Below are 21,530 nucleotides of genomic sequence, written 5' to 3' on the forward strand. Positions count from 1 at the left end.
AGTCGGACTTAGGAAAGGGGAAACAATCACTATCCTCCACCCCTTTATGGTGAAGGGAATAGAGTGGCAACTCAGGCTTGAATTCTATTCCCCCTCTTCTACTTGCTTGGGGCTGCTGAGTTGCCTGTTGGCCTGCAAATTGAAAGGCTTGGCACTTAGAGGAGTAGTGGGAAGAAAGAAAGAATGATAAGGGTGGCTAAGCATGGGGAGGGAGGGGAAAATGAGGTTTTTGTATGAACTGGAGGTAGTTGTAACAGTGGTGGGATGAAGTGACAATGGAGGCGGGATGCCCCTAACCCACAGCATCACTTTCTTTGCACCTATAATTCTTTTTCATAGTCTAGGCATGCAGACGTAGATGTGAGTTTAGTTCAGACACTCTTATCTCTTTTCTCCAAACCAGACTATCAGACAGCAGGGACATGCTGTGGTAGGTAAATGTCCTGGTGTTCAGGACTACAGTCTGTGGAAATAAACCTGTTATGTACAGTTATTGTGTCATAATGGATATCCAGGTTGCATAACATTCTAAGGCAGGACAGGCAGCCTTTGAAGTCTGGGAAAGGGATATAATTGCTAACTGTGTCCCCAAATAGCAGGTTCATTTTAATAAGAGATACAAACATTAAGATTGTATACAGCGGAATTGTCTTCTAATAGGCAATTTAATGCCAAGACAGGTCAGTTTGGTTATAATTAGTACTCCCACAAGCTACTACATTCTCTACATGTAGAAAGGTGCAATTTTTGTTCTGCCTCTTAAAACGAAATAAATACTTTTCAGTCTGCTCCTTACGACTGAATACTCATTGGTGATAAGTGGTCCACGTTTCCATTGAACAAACACGGGGCCTGGCTTTTAGCAAGTATGGTTTGTTTTCTGGGTAAGAGCACATATATCCTGCTGTTTGAGGATAGAAGGGCTTCAGTGCACAGGCAATGTATATGTGACCAAAGGAATAAGTATTCAATATAGGAGGAGAATGGGAAAAAGAGTAGGGGATGGGTGAATGAGAGAGAGAGAATGGAAGGTTAATGAAGTAAAAGGGGGGGCATGAGAGAGGGGAAAAAGAGGGTTGGGAACTGTGAAAAGGAAAACTTGACTTGAGAAGGAAGAGGCTAGCTGAGGGAAGGTAATGGGCAGGGAGGCAGTGAGGGATATGAGGTTATGAAGGAGTAAGGCAGGTTGGGCAGAAAGGAAGGAGATGCTTCATGTGTAAGATATACCCATTGTTAAAATAGTGGTGGAGTGCCACAAGCTATGAGCCCCTCCAGTATGGAACTGTTTGACAACCTTGGCATCTTTTTCTTTCAAACACTTTAAGATTTAACCCCCTCACTCTCCTTGTCTGTTTAACAAGTGACAAAGCTCCAAAGTATCATTTTTACTGCTGTGAGACTGAGACACAATGATAATCAGTTACTGCTGGTTACTCTGAATTATAAAGAACTGTGTATGTAAACCTGTGATTAGTTTTTCTGTGTGCAAAGCTGGCTTTCTCTAGTGTATTGTTCACAACCTCCTACATACTTTGTCTATTCTCTGCCATTGCCAGCACGTATTCAGCACATCTTAGATTTCTACTTGTGAGTCACTGCATCACTCCCCTAGTTTAACAGAAAAGTCTTATAATTATCTAAAGACCATGCCATTTAAAAAATATTCCAAATTAGAATAAATATCAGACATAATTTCCCCCTTTTAAAATCTGAATATACAATATTTCCACTGCTTTTTATGCATTGCACTTTGTAATAGACATGAGGCCTGATTCTTATTTTCACTAAGGTCCCTTTATGCTGCCTAATTGATGTAAGGAGACCTTAGTGTAACTAAGAATCCAAGCCCATGGTGTTGCTTTTTGGTACTGGTGATTGAAGTGGTTCACTGAGTAATATTGAGCATATCTAATTATTTTTGTTTGATGATTTGTGTAATTTGCAAAGATTGGCAAACCAAGAAATTCCACCTGTCCTTTAATTCTACTGTACATTTTCTGCCTTGCTAAGAATAGTTAAGAAATAGCATTTTTTACCAGTTTTTTTTTAAATCTTGTTTTATTGCCTGTTCAAAAATACCAAAGATTTTTTTCCCTTGGTTCTGTGAACAGTAGAAGAATTAAGACAAAAAGGCTTTTAACAGCTCCTGTTGCTGATAAATGTAAGGTAGCTTAAAGCAACAATAACTTCTCTACCAGGTATCCAGTTGTTGGCTATAATTTTAGGGTCTTTATCTAGACCCTTTTGTGTCAAGCCTTTGCTACTTATTTAAATAGTGCTTTATGATAGAGTACTAATAATTACTATTGTGGTTTCCAGTTAGTTGCTGAGAGAGATCCTGGTTCATATAGTTACTCTAATATGACCATAAAGGGCCTGATTTTTAAAAGACAGCCTCTAATCTTGAAGGAAAATTTTTGCAGATGCAGTTAGTTGCAGGTGCAAAATTGTACCTGTGAAATAACATGCTGGATGGAGGCCTGTCTCAAAAATGTAACCCACAACATATTGATAGCTATTTGACACATGGCTTCTTTTGTTTGTGCTTTGTAAACTTGTGTTCTAAAATAAACTTTTATTTTGTGTAAAATTTATAATGTAAGCTGGCATTTGCAGGGATACTATCTCTTTCATTACAAATTTTAACTATTGCATTTATCATCCCCCATCATAAAATTAGCGTTAATAGTACTTTTTAAATTGTATTTATATATTGTTGTGAGCAACATGTGCTAGGTGCTTTGTACAAAATATAGAAAAATACAATTACTGTCATAACATTTGACTATTTCACTGTCTGTCCTTCTCAGTGTCAGGGTGCTAGCAATGTCTGAAAAGTCAGCAATTTCTGCTGTGCATGCATGCAAACATGCTTCCATAGTCTTGGTGAGATTGCAGTGACAAATTTGAAAGACAGAGGCACACAGGATTATTTAATGACACCCACTCTTGTGAGTAAAACAACTGTTTGTGCAAAGGTAGTGCTGCTAAATTGAACAGCGAAGACACTGCAATATTTGCGATGGCTGTATGTGCCGGGCGTCTTTTCAGCTACACCATGACTCTTTTTGCAGTTCATCTGTTTTCACTGCACGCTTGAATGAAAGCTTATCATGTGACTGGAGGTTGTTCTAATGGGAGATAAATTGACTTGTATTTAACTAGGCCTTTTAAATGCTTGGGGACACGGTCAACTTTTTAGAACAGATGGTGAATTTGAAACCATTAAAAGGAGTGGAGCACTGGAAAAACATCACATATAGTGTAGCTTCAGGGTTGTAAAATGTATAGAAGAGTATAACATAGTCTGAGATTTGAGCTCCAAGACTAACAAATATACTTTATTGGCTTGGAAACATCTCCAGTTGCTAGAAGCAGCGGTGACGAAAAGGAAACTTTCCTCTGCTTAGTTTGATTTTTCTGTGGTCAAACAAATTTTCCTAAATTAATTATTTTTCTATATGAAAAAGAAATGTTTGTATATGTTCCCAATCCTACAGTCTTCACTACTACTTCAGTAGGATTAGGCACGTACAAAGGGTTACAAGATCAGCACCACTGGATTTTCCTATTGGTCTTTAACTAAAGAATTCCATTAGATTTCCTTTATTTTAAGAACCATTTTCTGAATCATTCTCCCTCGACATGTACATAGTTAATAGGAGTTGTGTCCAAAAATAGAGACAAGGCTGGTAGTGGTGTTATCACTCTGGTTTAGAGAGGAGTTCTAGTTTAAAGAGGATCTTTTGGACCATAGGCATTTTCCAGACTGCTGGCCAAATGAGTTGATTAGGTGGATGTGTGTATATTTCTATAGCTTCCCGAGTATTCTAGTGCACTAAAAGTCTAAGAGAGATATCTGAGTTTGAAGAAACTGTAGTGCAGTGCTGACCAATGCTTAATGCTTTTAAGGGGCCAAATTCAGACAAGTAGGTGAGGGCAACTCCACAAGCCCCATGTATCTTGATTTTCATGAACTCTTTTTATTTAAAGGAACTGATGCTGAAACCACATACAATCACAGATGTGTTCAGTTATTTTAGCTTGCATTGCAATTATATTTTTATAATTGTCGAATTTTAAAACTTACTGTAATAGAATAAATGTAGTCATTTTTATATTATAGGTTTCCATGGCTACTCATTTTTAAGCAAATAAACAAATTAGGAAGAACATGTCAGATGAAAATGAATAATCGAATTTAAAGAAAAAGGGGGTAAACAGAAGACAAACAAAACAAACAAGACAAACAGAAGACAAACAAAAAGGAGACTCAGCAATTAAAGTTTGAAATAGATATTCAGTTATTTTATTAAGATCCAATTTTTTAAAATAAGTGGTGAGATATGGCATGTTTGTCTAATCTTGCCTTTTTGTCAGTCCATGGAAAGAAAGGTTTTATAGTTTTGATCTTTTTCCTCGTGTGTTTCAAAACCTTTTCCCTTGGTTAGACAGTGGCAGTCACAGACAGGGGGTGTTAGCTATGGCTGTATACTTCCTCCATGTTTTCTTCCTCATATAGCTATAAACTCAGCAGCGGAAGCTGTCAGGGGCAGATTGCATCCAATCCTTTAGTATATCGGGTTGTAACTACAGTACCTTTAAAAGCTACTTGGTACTTTTTAACTATGGTGAGCAGTTGTTACTAATGGTTAGGTATAACAATGGAACTAGGAGTAAGTGCACTGGTTATTCCAGTTTGAACCCACTATGACATAATGGGATTAGAAATTTGACTTGAACTCTGTTATTGAATTTGTGTGTGAGTGAGAGTGAGAGTGAGTGGTGGAGGGGAATGGAGAGTAAAGTTCCTATGGAAAAAATTAGGTGAAGATGAAGCAGAGAATGAACAGAGTGAAAAACAGATACCTAGGCCTTAAGCATTTTAATGCAAAAATGCTGTACAAATACTGGGATCAAGCTGAGGGGAGTAGGAGAGTTTTCTTCTATTCCAAATACAAATTTCCCTTTATTTTTTTTAACTGAATTTGCCTTGGGGTGGGGGGGGGGGGGCGTTGGGGGGGAGGATTTTAAATTACAGGAAGAAAAGAATGTTCTTGAACTAGTTAAACAAAATAAGAAAAAAAGTTCAGATAGTTAAGCCTCAAACTCCATGAGATTCACCCACTTCTAGTCACAACTGCCTATTCTTCTAGTATTCTTCTAGTATACTTTCTGTGCAGTTGTTCAGCTTGCTGATTTAGCATGAAAACCTCCACCCCCACACAGTGGTGCCTGGCAGTGTTTTCATTAAAAATTCCATCTCACAGACTTATTTTTCGTCAACCCAGGACTGTTGGGTTCTTCCTCTCTATACCTGTGTGCCAGAATCAACAAATAACTTTGATACTTGTGCCTTCAGTTCTGCCAGAATTACATAGTCTTCTAACAGCTCCAGTCTCTGGTGTGTCTTGTACTTAAGCAGTTGCAGCTGTCACAGATTTTTCAAAGATGATTTCAAACTACTATAGGACTCATGTGAGAAAGAATAGCTCTATGATGGAATTGGGAATCTAAGGGGTTGATCCACTGCCTACTGAAGTCAATAGGAGTCCTGGTGACTGGAGCTTTCTTCACTCTGGTCTTAGGAAGGGTAAGGAATAGAGTGCTGATCACAGGTGTGCTCCTTGCTCTAGCTGATTTGCTTCAAATATAGCTCAGTTTTCTTACCGTGTTTAAATCTGCTGTAAAATTAATTTTTATTTATTTTCATAATAGGTATTTCATAACATGCTGGTATGCAAGATTTGTGCATAACATCAAAAAAGCAAAAGGGCATTAGATTTACTAAGCAAAAGCGATGTAAACAAGTACATGAAAGTTCAAAGTGCTATAGAAGAGCTGTGTTTTATTAAAAAGCATATAGGACAGCTTCCAGCACAGCTATGTTCTCCATCACACTGTAAAGGCTCACTTACACAAAGTATACAGCAAAGTGCTGTGAAAATATTGAATGCGTAAGCAAGGGTCTTCTACGGTCATTTTAGCCATCCTGTCACTGTTAAGGAAATCCTGACTATGATTCAGCAAAACATCACGAACCAGCTGAAGTATTACGTTCCAAGTATATTGGAATTCCAACAAGTATGTGTTCAAAAGATTCCAGGAAGAGCAGACAGATGTGAATATTCACATGCCAAAATCTACAAAACAGATTGATGGTTATAAAACAATGAAATTCACAGACCAGAACTAAATCTCAATGCACAGAAATAGGGTGCAGAACAGTAGTACAGGAATGTGGGAAAGTCTTGCTCGCAGGAGGCACCTGTCAAATATTTGGACAGCATCACAAACTGTGCTGGAGGAGTCTTGAAAGATGTGGACACTTGTATAGCAGCAGCTGCTGCCATGTTTCAGGCTTTTCAGCGGCCTCTGTGGGGACATTGTGACATCAGCCTTGTTACGAAGCTGCAGATCTATACCACCATGGTTATGCCTCTCTGTTGAATGAAGTGAATTGTGGGCACTGGGGAAGACTGAAGAACACAAGACTGATGTTTTAGATTCTGTAAATCTTCGTCAGCTACTCCATTTTGAGTGGTAGGAAAAGATCAGAAATGAGGATGTTCAAAGCCAGACCTAGCAACCACCTCCATCAGCACTTGTTCAATTTAGGCAGCTTTCTTGGTATGGACATATTATCAGAATGGAAGATGAAGAAATTTTGGAGCTTGTGTACCAAGGAATGCTGCTGCACAGCTGGCAATCACGTGGGTGCCAGAAGCTTTTGGTAGCATGACAAAAGGGATGGACAGAAACCAAATATATAGCCCGACCATTATACGCACCTTGCCAGAGATCTATGCATGTGGTGCTCGAGATCTGCAAGGAGGCTATGTCCCTTTGGGATTTGTTGTGATGATGACTACAGCCTTGTATATAGCTCAATAGTTTTATTTAATGGTTTATGTATAAATTCAGTGTATGTATATGCATGAGAGAGAGTAGGTTGGGGAATGTGGCAGTGCATAAAAAAGGTTTGGGTGGAACACAGAAGTTTGCTGGATTTGTAAAAGAAGATTGATGGATGTGGCCATTCCGTATAAACTTAACAATTAAAACAAAATACGTGCTGTGCGGCCCCCCCTCCTCCAGTTACTAATGCCTTGTGGATGTTCAGATAATACAGATAATAATACATAATAGCAGCAGCACACTATTTAGTAAATCTTGGTCTACAAATAGATTTTATACCAGTATAAAAAAACCTACCCCCCTCACTGAAATAGTTACTGATCTAATTATACCTGTGCAAGCTCTAGTTTGGATGCAGATATAGATGAAGTAAAGGTACCTATGGGTATAACTTATTCCCTTTCCTGTATGAGAATAGCTATACCAGTATAACTGCATCGGCACTAGGGTTTATTTTTTCATTTTTTTTTTGCCACTTTAACTATGCATGCATAGTTAAAAATGCAAAACTATTAAGAATATGCAAGTCCTAACTCACGTTGCTGAAGACATAATTCTATTGTATAAAATTTTGCTCCTTTGGAAACTGATTCTGCTAGGTGCTAAGTGTTCAAAATTCCCATTGAATGTAACAGGAATTCACTGGAGGCATTTCTCAGGAGGTGCCCATACCCCTCACAGGATTAGTGTGAGAAGTGTAAGGAGAATAGTGCACATAGGACACTGACCTCCGAAGGTGGGGAAACACCTCTCTGTGGATTGCCTAGGATTGGGGCTGTGGGGCAGAAGAGAAGAGCAAAAGGAGTGGAGAAAACTGCATGAACTTGGATCTAGTCTTTCCACACTCCAGAGCAATACACTTTTGCAGCTGTGGGTGTAAGACAGACCTGCCACTGTTCCCAAACAGCTTAGAATAAAAGCAACATTACTTGATTTTATATATTTTAAAGGCTTCGCATGTATTTTAATTGTTACTTTTTCTGCCTCCTTCCCTTCCCATTGTGTACAGCAGAATTATTGTGTTCCTTATTGAGTTAAAAATTTCAGCTGTGAATCAAAGTTGTTACTAGAGTTCAAAATATTAAAGGAAGTTCTTTGGAATGAAAATATATATATATATATATTAATATATAGTAGAAGGAAGATGCAAACATAGAGTATTTGACTGCATTATGAACTTGTTTCATGAGGTTGTCAGTCAAGATGCTGGTTAGTGGCTATCTTGGTGTAAAGGGAAGAGAGGAGAAACTATATATGGAATCCTAACTAAAGTTGTGAATTTGAGATTCGTGTATTAATTTTTTATTTTTAAAGCAAAAGTTTTGGCATCTTGATGTTGTGTTGTAGATATAAAAAACCATCTTGAAATGACTTTTATTGAGTATTAGATCTGGAAATGCTGCACTTTGGGAAGCTATTAATTTAAAATGTTCATGGTATTACTTTTCATTGTGTGAAAGTGCTGAAATGTGGGATGGGGAAATAATTTGGCGAGAGTGAATTTACAAAGATAATGGAATCATTAAAAAATATACATTATCTCCACTAAAAACAAGATCTCAGTTATTTTAGTGGTAGATTTAGAAAAATGGTTTGGTGGTTTGCTTAAGAAATCCATTTTTTACAGTTTAGCAAGTAGTTTTTTTTTTTTTTTTTTTTTTTTTAAATATAAGCTTCCTAAACATTTAGTTAGGTTTCTCAAATGTAGTTATGGCTCAGAATTTTATTTTGATGGTTTATCAGTGATATGTGCTAATTGGTCTTGCCACATCACAGAATCATTAGGAAATCAATGGGTGTTTGAGGTGTAATGAAAAATTCTCATCCAGGCAGTGAAATGTTCTTGTCAGTATGAGCCCTTTAGGACTTTTATAATGTGGACTTTTGTTCAGTTAGATTCTTGTAAATAAACATGACCTGCTGTCTGTGGAGCCTGGATTAATGGAAAACTGATACAGTAAGGAAGAAAACCGAGCTTCCAAGTTCTCATTTCCTGCCCATGTGTTTCTGTTGCTATGGTGATCTTAGTGAAATGTTATTCTGCTCTGACTCAGATATCCTGCAAGAGTAGCATCATGGAAGTCTGGTGTGAGGAAAATATTGAAAAACTGGTCTCTGTTTTTGGCTTGAATAGATTTAAAGGGAATACTGTTATAGTCTGTCCCAAAATTAAAATGTTGTTAAAACAAATTTTATAAGATCTATAGAAATGTTTCAAAAATTTAAAAAAGTAAGTTATATTTGCTTTATTTTTAAACCATGATTCATTTCCTGTAATATTTGAAATCTAAACATTGCAGCACTAAGAAACTGAACATGAAACTGATTGTAAACAAACATGAAACTGACCTGGCAGATAAGAGAAATAAATAAAGGGTATTTGTGGGTGAGAAGTACATTGGATTTTTAAAATTCTTTCATTTTTAACAATTTAAGGTTGTACAGGTACTTGAAAGGGACACTACCAAATTAATATCACATGTTGTAAACAAGTATCAAGAAATGATTGTTTTACAATATGTGATAACTCCTTGTCATGTGAATAAATCTTTATCTTTGTTTTAGCAATTTGCTTGCTATGGGGAATTGGAAGCCTCATTTTTATGTAAGGTGTGTGGGGGGGACACTACATATAGAGTAAAACTTTAAAAGTGCCTGAAGAGATTTGGGCACATTAGGACTTATTGAAAGTCAGTAGTACTTAGGAACCTAAGTCATTTAGGTACTTTTGAAAATTTTTATCCTAGACTCCAAGTATATTAAGTTTATTTTGCCTTGTAATTACAATATGAATAGAAGTAAAAAAAAGGAGGTGTTCCTACTCCTTTGTTAATGTTGTAATTCTAGTCTTTATTTTAAGGAACAATCTTCTGTGGTGGTGAAATTGTGATAATCTCACATTGTCAAAAGGGATGAGGAAATCTTTTTTTCTGCTCAGAAGACAAGAAACTTGCTGAACAAAGCATGTTATAACCACTGAGATCCCTGCAATCAGCACACAGCTAATAAAGGTTTATAAATAGGAGTCCTAACTAACTGGAAGGCAGTAATAATATTTCCAAATATTTATGTAAACTTGTATTTCGTGTTTCACGCTAATTCATATTACAGATTTTGGACCCTTGTTGACTCAGTAACTGCCTAGAGGCTTGTTCTTTCACATCAACCCAGCAAGTTAGGGATACTGAGCCTAGAGTGATGAGATTTCCAAGATTAAAAACCAGGACAACTTCAGGGCAGTGGAGCAGAGCAGGTGGAAGCAAGGACTGTTAACAAACCTTTCCCACGCAATATTTTGGTCACAATAACAGTTGATGTAAAAGCAAACCAACCAGTCCCCCTTTTCTCTGCCTTTGAATCCCCTTGCATCTGCTGCCCTGGCTCTCTAGCTCCTAGTCTCATCTTCCATATGTTCTGAGGTTCCAATGCAACTGGCACAAACTTCTGGTTTCACTAGAACCAAATAGGATAGCGTGGGACTAGCTCAGTAAACTGGGACCCCTCATCTCCATAGTTGATCTAGTAACCTCACAAATACCTGCGACTTGTCATTAGCCCAAAAAGCTAAAGCTGCTGAGCTAGTGCCTTCATAGCAACCTGTCCCTTGACACGAGACCATAAAGCTATATAGATGGGCTAGGCCACAGAAGCTGTGTCCTGAAATCTACCCAACAAATAGAGGTGACGGGCCACTGACTTTATAGTGGCCTGTCCTTGAAATCAGACCAGAAAAGTAGAAGCATTGCGCTGTGAAGCTCACAAATGCCTGTGTCTTGTCATCAACACTGCAAGTTAAACATGCAGACCAGTGGTTTAGGTACAGGGGAGTATTGGTGAGTGCAGAGGCTTTCTTTTCCCTTGCTCTCCTAGGCTTGGGGAGGCTCAGGGCATTCCCTCCTCATGCCTCTTTAGGTGGGGGAGTCTCAAGTGGTAGCATCAGTAGGAAATGGTGCCTAGCAGGGGAGTTGGTGAGGCTCCAAGGCCTACCTGCCAATAGCACCAGCATCTATCTAATGGAAGAACTGTCGAAGCTGCAATTCACCAGTTTGCCTTCCTCCTTCTACAGGTATTCCTCGGTAATTCCCACTCCTCCCAAGGGGGTAGAGAGTGGAAGTAGGGAAACTTGATGCCTTCAGTTTTCCCCTGTTTCAGTGGGAAACGGGATGGCTTCCACCATCTTTACTCTTCCCTAGCCTGGATCCAGGGAAACAGAATGGCCCTGTCAGTTCTATCTCCACTCCTAGGTCTTCATAGTGGATTGTGGTTGTGGGAGCAGTGTTGCACCTCTACACAGCTCTATGCTCTTTGTTTGTGACTGACTATCGGGGGTACTGACTCCCTTCTGATAGCTTGTTCTATTCTCCCTATTGTGTCTCCTGTGTCATGTCTTATAGCACAAAGATGCTGGAATGTCACTTTACTACAAGATCTCAAAATCCATGATGAAGTATAACCGTTAAAAGTAGTGAGCTTCCTCTCCTGGCTACTTGTGACCCAAGCACAGCATATATTGTACAATGAGGAAGATTACCATGCTTTAGGGCTCGACCCATGGGGGAGGGGGCCCTGAGCTCCTCTCAGAGGTGCCCTCTGTTGTCAGTTCTAAATCTTTTTGTGTTTTTCATTTATATACTAATTTTCCATAGCGGTGCCTTTTGATAAGGTTGACTGCACATCCTTTATAGATCAGGAGAGAAGATTTACTCATGTTGCTGGAAAGTCATGGTTCAGGGCTCTTTTTTTTTTTTTTTTGTTCAGAATTTATATTCGTGTCATCCCTGGTGTGGGTATTGTGTGAATGGTTTGGATTCCATTTTCAACATTAGGAATATTAAAATCTAATGTTCCATTAAGCCAACTGGACTTAAACTCTTCAGTTAATTTTCGAGTGCTTGGCTAATATTGCATGCCCCAAAGCAAGATACTCTAGAGTTAAATGATGACAAAACCATGGCTCCAGAAAATGTTCAGTCATGGTGCATAAATTTAAGCAGGCCAAGGGCAATCCTCTGTGCATGTGTTGATCATATTGGGATAGTGCCATATCTCATGTTCCTTAAGCAATAAGGGACAGCAAGCTATGTGATGTGCGTGAATATTGACACATATCAATATAGAGGTTAATTAGGCTTGTCAAGGACTTGAAAATGATGCCTACAAGTTAGGGTGAAAAATATCTGCTCTGCAATGTGCCCTAGGGCTTAAAAGAATAAAACAGCATGTTTTCTTTGCTGTGTTCTGTATTTCATTGCAACATTGTTCAGTCAACTTTCTATTTTAATGATTTTTAAATATGTGACATCACCTTGCTCTGCTTTTGTTAGATCTTCTTTCCTTTCCTGGCTTCACTCAGTTTTTCTCTTTTCTATAATATATTGTTGTCTGCCTCAATCCTTTATCTGTTTCTTTCTCTTCATTGTGCTGTCTACCACCTTTTTTTATATTTTCTGTGTCTCCTTTCTTTTTCACTCACACCACGTGCACACATTAACATGCATATCCCCTAACCAACGTTGTAGGGCTTAAAGATTTTACCAGATACAGTACAAGTATGTTCTGATTTTGCACTAACTTAACCCAAATTGAACCAACCCACTTGAAATGTTTTAAGTCTATTCCTCTGCTTCAGAAGCTTTTAGCAAAGTTCGTGGAAGAGGATCTGACAAAGTCTATCCAAACTTTTCTCCTGTGTTGTTTTTCCTGTGTTGATTAGAAGGTTATTGGGGAGAACTCATGCTGCCCATCATCTCTCAGCTGGCCCCAGCTGATGAGGTCAACCTCCCTTCTGCTCAGGACCTGAGCTCAGGAACTCTGAAAGAGCAGAACTTTGGTTCTTCCTCCTTCAGCTTCCAGCAGTTTAATTTGGGGATATAATTTCTCCAGACTCGGAAGTCAGTGCATAGAGTGTACAGAGCTGGTGTCCCTAATTATCTGACTCTGACTGTATTACAATGATATGGACATTACAGTGTTTACAGGTTATGCTTACGGATAACATCTTGATGTCTGATATTCGTAAGCCTCACAAGGGCTAACATGGTTGTTCAGTCCATGTCACAAATGCAGAGATCTTTGGAGGTCTTCTGTCTTTGGAATCAATAAAGCATGCTGAAATGTCAGAGCAATTTGTTTAAAAAAAATTACATGCCATATTCTCCTGTAAAACAATTTTGAAACAAAAAGAGCACAGTATTTTATTATGCTAATAGTAATACCTAGCATTTATGTTGCTTTACAGACATTGATCACCATAACATTCCTATAGGTAAGCAAGTAGTAGTATTCCCATTTCACAAGGGAACAAATGGGAAAACTGAAGAAGAGAGAAATTAAGTGACTTGCTCCCACGGAAGTTTGGAATTAAGAGTGCAGTTTTATGTAAATACAGAAGCCTGATTTGTGATAGAGAATTAGTGAATTAATAAGCCAATTTTGAAAAAAAATCCTCTATAAACAAGCTTCAATGACAGTAGGTGTAAGGTATTATGTTACTGATTCAAGAGTAACAGCCAATATTAAATTTGGTGCCCTCTTGAGAATGGGCGCCAGTTTTTCTATAATCTGTCAAGTGTGCAAGGCAGAGTAGTTTAATCCTCATATGTGATTGCACGCATCCAGACAATCTTGAATACAACACTTACTTAGTATAATGAGTTGCTAGCTGTTGCTTAGCTGTGTCTCATCTGATGTGGCATGCCTTTCCTCTGTGAGTAACCGACTGCATGGGTAACATATGCTTTGACAAACATCACTCCATGAATTGGCTATCTTTTAAAATGGGGAATAAAACATACAAAACATTTCTCACTTTAACTAACACTGCCTAGACATAAATCAAAGATTGATTTTCTTTTTACAAAAAGTAAAAAAATAAAAGCCAGATAATATCCAGAGCCAGGCAACCTAGAAACTATTATTCAGGAGAACTGAGTCTATGTATTATCTACCAAAATGCCTTTTTCTGTAACTGTTAAAGTGTAGAATTCAGTTCATCTGACAGGGGTGATCTGCAAAGTGTTTTAAAAATAATTTGACTCGAGTCTTTTAGCTCCTTTTTAGTGTACAAAGGAGGCCAAGGTGGCTTTTTGAACTTATTTTTTTTTGTTTCTGCTTTACCTTAGAAATTTCCAAAATTTCAAGTCTTGTCTTCATCTGGTTCTTGGAGGACTTCATGGGGGCTAGATCTTGTGTATTGTGAACTTTCACATCTTAATTGAAGGGGGTTGTATGTGCTGAAATCTAACAGACATCCTGGGCCAATTCTTAGCCAATTCTTAGCTATGACCCAAAGCACATATTGAGAGAGGGGGTGCAAAGGCTGCTAAAGCTGCACAGTGTGCAGCACCAGGACCTGCTGTGCTGAGTTAGAGCAGTCCTCAGCCTGCTCCAACACCATCTGCTAATGGCACCAAGGGGCCAAAACCAGACTTCGTTATTAGGATGTTGTAGGGGGTGTTGGCACCGTGGCCCCTTTGCTTTGGCCATAGGCCTTTTTCCTTGTTACACTGGGACACTTTTTTTTTATTATCTCCCAGTGCCCTGGCAAATAATCCAAATGTGATCAGGTGGAGGAAGGACACCGACCCAATGATGTGGGAACAGTAGTTGTAGGGGAGGCGCAAAAAGGGATGTGCCTTCACTGTTAAGGGAAGATATTAGAGTAAGAACAATGTAGTGAAGTGAAGGGTCAATCTTGTGACATTATGAAAAGTGGATTATTCATAAGGCCTATTTATGAATTAAATTAAATACGTGTTTGCAGATTGGGGCCTAAAATACTTAGAATTCACAATATTGGATAATTCAGTGCTGTATGCATCATGAAAAGCATGAAGACATGCAGTCAATGCTGCATTGGTTGAACTCAGTTCATATTTTCAAGGTTTTCTTCACAACTGTGAAGGCTGGGATATTAATTTAAAATTGAATGCTTAGATTCCAAAACATCCATTAATGTCATGTGTGTCTGATGCCAAAAATATCTGTTGATTAACATCACACTTTTACAGAAACAGAAATTAATAACAGTATTAAGTAAGAATTTAACATATAAAAGAAATTAAAAGGTAGCCTGTGCTATAGGTGCTGCTAAAATCAGTTTCCAAGAGTCTATTTGCCACCGGGATCTGAAAAACATTCCTTCCGAAAGAATTAATAAAGGGCTCATCTTTAAATAATTATAACTCAAACTATTTAAAACTTAAACTAAATATTTATTTGTAAATGTTGTTCTCTAAGAGTAAGTGATGTATGTTTTGGAAGGATACAGCATATTATTCATAAATAATAAACAGTAAAGTTTAAATCTCTTAACTCTGCTTTAAGTGCCAATCTCAATGCCACGTTAGCTGTAATATTCAGTCTTCCCAAAAATGATCATTCTTTCATGCTACGTTAGTGTTTTATTTTGGAAACAAACTGCAAAAATACAATGAGAAAACACAGAAAAGTCTTAGGACGAAAATACACAGTTTCCTTGAAATGTGTATTATATGATGTGGTTTAGAACTAAATATATTTCTTGGAGTTAAATTAGGCACAATATTTATACGTTTCTAGAAGGTGCTACTTGTTGCGTGTTTTACATACAGCTCTGATTAATTTTTTTAAAAATAGGGTTAAATAAGCTTTTATTCATGGACATGGATATAGCTTAACTTGAATATAAGCAGCAGAAAACATTTTCTACTGTACATCTACTGTAAGTGACAATTGAGAGTTGACAGTTGAGTTAATCCTCTTGCATATATAATTAATCCTTCAAAAGTCTATTTCATGGGTTATTTAACACCTTGAAAGGTTTAAAGTGTTTCTAATACATAACTGACTTGAGCAAAAGTAGGAAGTGAATGATGTGTGCTAGATACAGTAGCAAATTGATGTTAGCAAAGTAATTTTGTGCATGATGTAATCCACCATATTTTATATATGAGTTTAGGGAATATTAGTTGACTCTGCTCTTATGGGGAGAGCAGAGTAAAAGTATAATGTAGGTCACAGTAAAACAAGCATTTAGAAAATTTACTTCCAATATTTGCTTCAGAAAAACCCAGAATTCAGCATCTGGTGTTGTGGTGGTGTAGTTTATTGTTCAGAATTTCAAAACAGGCCCAAAGCTTATGAGCAGACATATTCATTAAGGATAATAATGGTTAATCAGCAATTAGAGGAGTTTGGTTTTTTTTTCTAGTTCTAGGTAAAAACAAGAGACCAGATTTTTTAAATTCTGCTATTTATTGGTTTGCTTACTTCTCTTATCTGTATATCATAATGCAAATTCCAGTAATCCCTGATACCAAACAGTGCTGCTGAAGCTAATATGCTGTATTGTAATGAAAGAAGATGATTTAACTGATATAATCATTGCACAGAAACATAGGGTGACCCAGAAATATTTTGCCTCATTCTCTGTCCCTAACCTTTGTATGCTGGAGGTTTTAAATGGTGTGTGTTCAAAAGAGGAAACTTTTATAATATGGGACTTCATAGTGCCTAGAGTGTCTGACTCCCCATAGAACTGACCATACACGTTGTGGAGAATTGACTTGAAAGGAGTGCTCAGTGGGAGTTTTTGTGGATGCCAGTGTGATGACACAACACAGAGCTGGTGGGGACTGGGCTTTGAAGTGCTTAGGCACTCATGCAGCCTGCTTTCCATTTCAGTGGCTCAGCTGGCTAGAGGATCCTTTAGGCATTCACTCCTTTTGAGGCTTACAAAAATAAGGACAGCGCTCTCTTTTTTTTAATGCGAGCAGAGAACTAGGATAGGCCCTGAAGACATTCCTGGTCACCCGACATTAGAGGCTTTAATCCCTGTTTGCGTGGTGAGGCTTTGCCTTGGAGTGTGCGTCAAAAACTCAGAACCTGTGTGTGCTATTTTCTGTCAACGTGTCCCTCTCCCTCAGGTTTTCTCATGGAAGAGAAGGATTTGGTTCACGATTGGTAGCAACTCATTATACCTGATAAACATTTTTTTTTTTAGAAAAATTATGTGGTTTGGGGCAAATAATATACCTAGTAGGCCCAATAATATGGATTAAAGAGTGCCTCTTGCAAGGTGCTGAACTCTCTCAGTATCTGCTGAAGCAATGAGATCTGTTGCTGCTCAGCACCTCACAGAATCTGGCCCACTGTGATTTACTTTTAGTCAGTTTTCTGTTGCCGGGGTTAGCAAGCTAAAACATTGCAAACAATGCTAACAAAGCATCAGAAAGTGTATGAATGCCAAGATTATGCATTGGGAGGTGGTCACAATTCCTTTTACGGTTGGCTCTAGTTGTCCTACAAACATGAAACTGTTTAGAATGCTGGTATCAGACCAATACTGTGCACATCATGTGTCATAGTTCTGCCAAAAAAACAAACCAAACCCATTAAATTGATTAAAGGAGTGGATCAGCTATGCTGCTTTATATTCTACAGCCCCGGATTTGTTTTCTTAAATATCTGCCTCTGTTTAAGTGTGGCTTTAGAAAATAGCAATAATAAAGAAGTTTGTTAAATAAAAAAAATTCTTGCCAGACCATTAGTCTCGCTCCTTCTCTAATGATTGCTATATTTGGGCTCCCAATCATACTGCTTCTTCAACTGTGACTGGTCCCAATGCACCTTTTCCGTTCACCCCCAGTTCTGCTGCCTGTATAATTTTAGAGATGCTGTGACCTATGCTACCATATACACAGGTATTATCTCTATAGACATTGTGTGTTTCAATAGGAGGTCCTCATGTGAAGTTTAGTATTAATGTTTTTATGTGGCGTATTTTTTATTTAGTTAGTGTGTTCTACTGTGTTTTGTTTCTCTTGAGGCTGTTCCGTTGGGGCTATTTTTGAGTCTGTGCCATCAGATACAAATAGACACTTGAAAATGTTAGACAACCTCAGCACCCAGGGCAAGTGAGTAAGACGGAGAAAATGCTCTGTATCTTATGTCTGGAATTTTGGCCTCTGGGGAACGAGTTCTAATGTTAAGTCTACCTTAGCTCATATACACCCACCTGATCTGTTAACATAACTTTTTCAGCCACCTTGTAATCAGAAATACCATCATGAGCGGGCTTTTGAAATTGTTAGCATTACATTCGTCTCTGTCCTTAACTTAGAGGCTTATGCATCTAGAAAACACAAATGAAGAAACAGCCAATTTATTAATGCTGAGGCCTCAATTCTGCCCTCAGTCACACAGATTTGTGGCAAGATCTGTTGAAATGAATGGGAGTTGCACCCATGTAATTGAGGGCAGGAGAGGATCTTATGAGTCTGTTCTTGATCTCATTTTAAATGAATTTATTCCACTGTAACTACATTGGCTTCAAAGAAGTTAACCATGATTCAGAATTTTAAATTAGATCAGAACCAGGCCCTAAATGCTTAGATTTAACTAAAGAATGTGAAAGTACTAGACAGCTTTCTTCAATATTGATTAGAGATAATGTTTAGTAATTCTTCACCATGGGAGTGAGTAATATGGAGAATCAGTTGCAGCACAAAATTGAGAATTTGAGTATTGAGATGGCATTCAGGTGTAAATATAGCTTCCAGTGTTAAGGATTTACTGGCAGCTATTTTTTAGATGAAATTTGATCCTTCTGTACAACCAAGAAAAAGTTTAATGGATGCTAGTTAAGATGAAGATACGTTAGACATTTCAGTTTAGTGCTGCTTCTGATAAATTATGTATTTTTGATCAAGAGCTCATACTTGCACCCAAAAAGGGTATTTGAACAATAAAGTTAATATATTTCCAGATTTATCTTATCAAATGCAGATTTGCAGGCAGAAAATAAATATTGTAAAGTCTGATTTCTCCTCAGTTGGGGAATGCAGCTAATTATCTAAGGTTTTCTTGGATGCTATTTTGTCATCTGGAGATTGTTAGAGGATTCCATTTATTTTATTTTTGTCAAATTAAAATTCAGGTACATGCTTTTTTAAAGAGTAAAGGAGCAAAAGTTGTATTTGCAATGACCTAATATGAATTTGCCATTGATCATTTTAATATTTAGTCTGGCAAATGTTAACAGATTCCTCCATTATATAAATTATATTATAAAAATACAGTGAATTTGCAAAACAAGTAAAATCTTATGTGTACTTAGGAAGCTTAATCAGTGCTGCTGGTTCCATCAAAGATGCGGTTAAAAGGAGATGTGTTTTAGCTGAAGTGCTGCACAGAATTTGATGAAATTATGGACTGATAATTTTTCACTTTGGTAACAAAGAATATTTTTATCAAACCAGTATACCAAAAATATTACTCTGTGGTATAGAAGGAGCTACATTAAATGAAACCGACATCAAAAGACTGGAGGCAGTAGAAATGAGAATTCTTCAGAAGATGGCAGGTGTAAAATAGAATGATTTTAAAACAAATTAAGAAGTTAGAAGGGAGAGTAGGATGTGAAGTCAGGCATGGGATTGGCTGGAGTTGAAAAGATGACAATGGTGGGGACACTGTAGAAGACAAACAGGTGATATGATGCCAAAGAAAAAAACGCAAACCTCACCAAGGTTGGTCAGAGCTGGAGGCTGACCACCGAGTAGGTGGCGGGACATAGTATGCAATGACACGACCATGCTTCATTTAATAGAGGAACAAGCCAGGGACAAGAATGAATGATGATGCTGTAGTGCTCCCCGTGTCTGTAAAGATGCTTTGGGATGAGAAGATGACAGAAATTGTCCCTTTATCTTCTGCTTGAGTCAACTGAAGCCTTCTAATAGTAAACCCTGTATGTTGTTCTAGACAGTTTGTGTCCTGAGTTCTTCCCCTGTCCATTGCTTTAGTTTAACATGCAGGTCCTAGGAATGTATTTTTGTAGCTGCTTTCTTTTGGAAGATTCTACCTGAATATCTTTCATTAATTGTAACAAACAGCTATATTACAAAGAATAGTTCAGTTACGTAAGTTTGTGATGAGCTTGACTTACCAACGCATAAGCTTGCAGGACATCGGCACCAATGAGTCAGTTGCCCCAAGGAGATGGCAGATGACAGTGTTGTCACTTTCCTCTTTTGGAAGGTTTGCCATGGGGAGAGAGTTGAAGTTCTGGATGGGACTCCATAAGAGCACTTAATCAGTGCATTTATAGGGTGCACTCCCACCCTATAGATGGGATTTGCGTACTGTGGCAATTTATGCTTCTGTGCCCTCCCTCTAAGCTAATATTCCATCACTGGGGGCTCCATCACTTGGTTATGCGAGCAGAAGCCAATTAATTAATTGGGCCCAACATCTGTTCATAAAATTGATTCAAATGTTTGTGCTCATGCTATGTAGTATGGCTGGCTCACCTTACAGCATTTATAACATTTCGGTATGTGGTCTGTATCGCTGTAAATGCAGTTCTCGGCTGGGTCTCTTCATCACTGCCAAACACATGCTGAGGTCTTTGCAGTTTTCTACAGTCACTGGCATAGGCATAGGTACTGTTATTTCGGCTTTATGCAAGGCAAGGCTCGTGTTCCTGTTTCATTGAAACCATACCTGCAATAAAAGCATGTGGAAGCAAGGGACTGCTATGTAGAGGGGCTCATGGGGGAAGGTTGCTGTGCTATTCATGTGGAGTAGTGTAGCAGGTACTTTAGGAGACCTAGAGGTGCCTTCTGGCCACCCAGAGTAATTATGTCCTTGCACAGCTCAATTTGTTGCAGTCATACAACTTGCAACTCCCCGAGGGCTCCATTTCAGTCTCAAGATATCAGCAACTGGATTAATTCCACTTACCCTAAACAATTCCACAGAAAACACGAGCTTAAGAAATCCTTGCACTGGGAAAAATTTACAGAGACCTTTTTAGTTTCTGGTTCTTTAGACCTTTTTGCTTCCATTTCCAAGTTTCCTTCCCATTTTTATGCAGCCTGACTACAAAATTTTCTTAATAAAATAAAGTAAGAAATGAAGTTGGCTGTGTAAGAGGCCTATTAAAATACAGCAATGGTGTTTTCTGCTTCCTGAAAAAAAATTGAGGTATTCATATCCAGCACACGTTAGATAATTTAATTATAAGTTGTGTAAGGGAGTTATACAGCTCATAAACACAGAAAAGAGCTGGAATACTAGACACTTGATAGTAAGGTGTCCCTTGGTTAAGTGAATTCTGTGAAGCAGTTGACATCTTTATTTCCTGTTTCTTGATGGAAATCTGTCCTAATCTTATCCTCCACACATTGGTAAGTATTCATTTAATTCCAGATCTGCAGAAGCCACAATCAGACAAGATTCTGACATCAAAGCAACAGTTTTTCTATCAACTTCATAGGGATTAGATTAACTGTATATTCGATTCTGAAGCCTAGAGTTAATGAAGAAATTTAAGGGTGAAGACCTTTAGTGGAAAGAGCACCTCCTGCAAGAGGCTGGGCACAAAATTGAATGTGAGCTGGGGATATCCAGCACTTTGAGGAAGGTCCTCCATTTAAGGTTAGCAGATGTCTAGATGTTCTCATTGTTCTGGTGTTTGGGGGAATGCTTCATTTCTCTTTATTCATGATACTTTACCTGTGCCTTGTACAGTTGCCTAAATCCAAGTAGTTACTTTAAGTCAGTACCAAATTAACAATGCCCTAGTAATAAGGGTCTTGAGCTCAAAAGGGTGGGAGTGGAATATAAAT

At 38.1% G+C, this 21,530-nt stretch overlaps 1 protein-coding gene across 7 annotated transcripts in view; it reads left to right on the forward strand.

Moving 5' to 3' along the window:
- VAV3 (vav guanine nucleotide exchange factor 3) overlaps window positions 1–21,530 on the forward strand; it is a 224,929-nt gene that overhangs the window by 36,835 nt on the left and 166,564 nt on the right. The window lies entirely within an intron of this gene.

The sequence above is a fragment of the Emydura macquarii genome, unplaced genomic scaffold, assembly GCF_026122565.2.
Source record: "Emydura macquarii macquarii isolate MOO-44397 ecotype Brisbane River unplaced genomic scaffold, CSIRO-AGI_Emac_v2 contig_480, whole genome shotgun sequence".
Lineage (NCBI taxonomy): Eukaryota > Metazoa > Chordata > Testudines > Chelidae > Emydura > Emydura macquarii.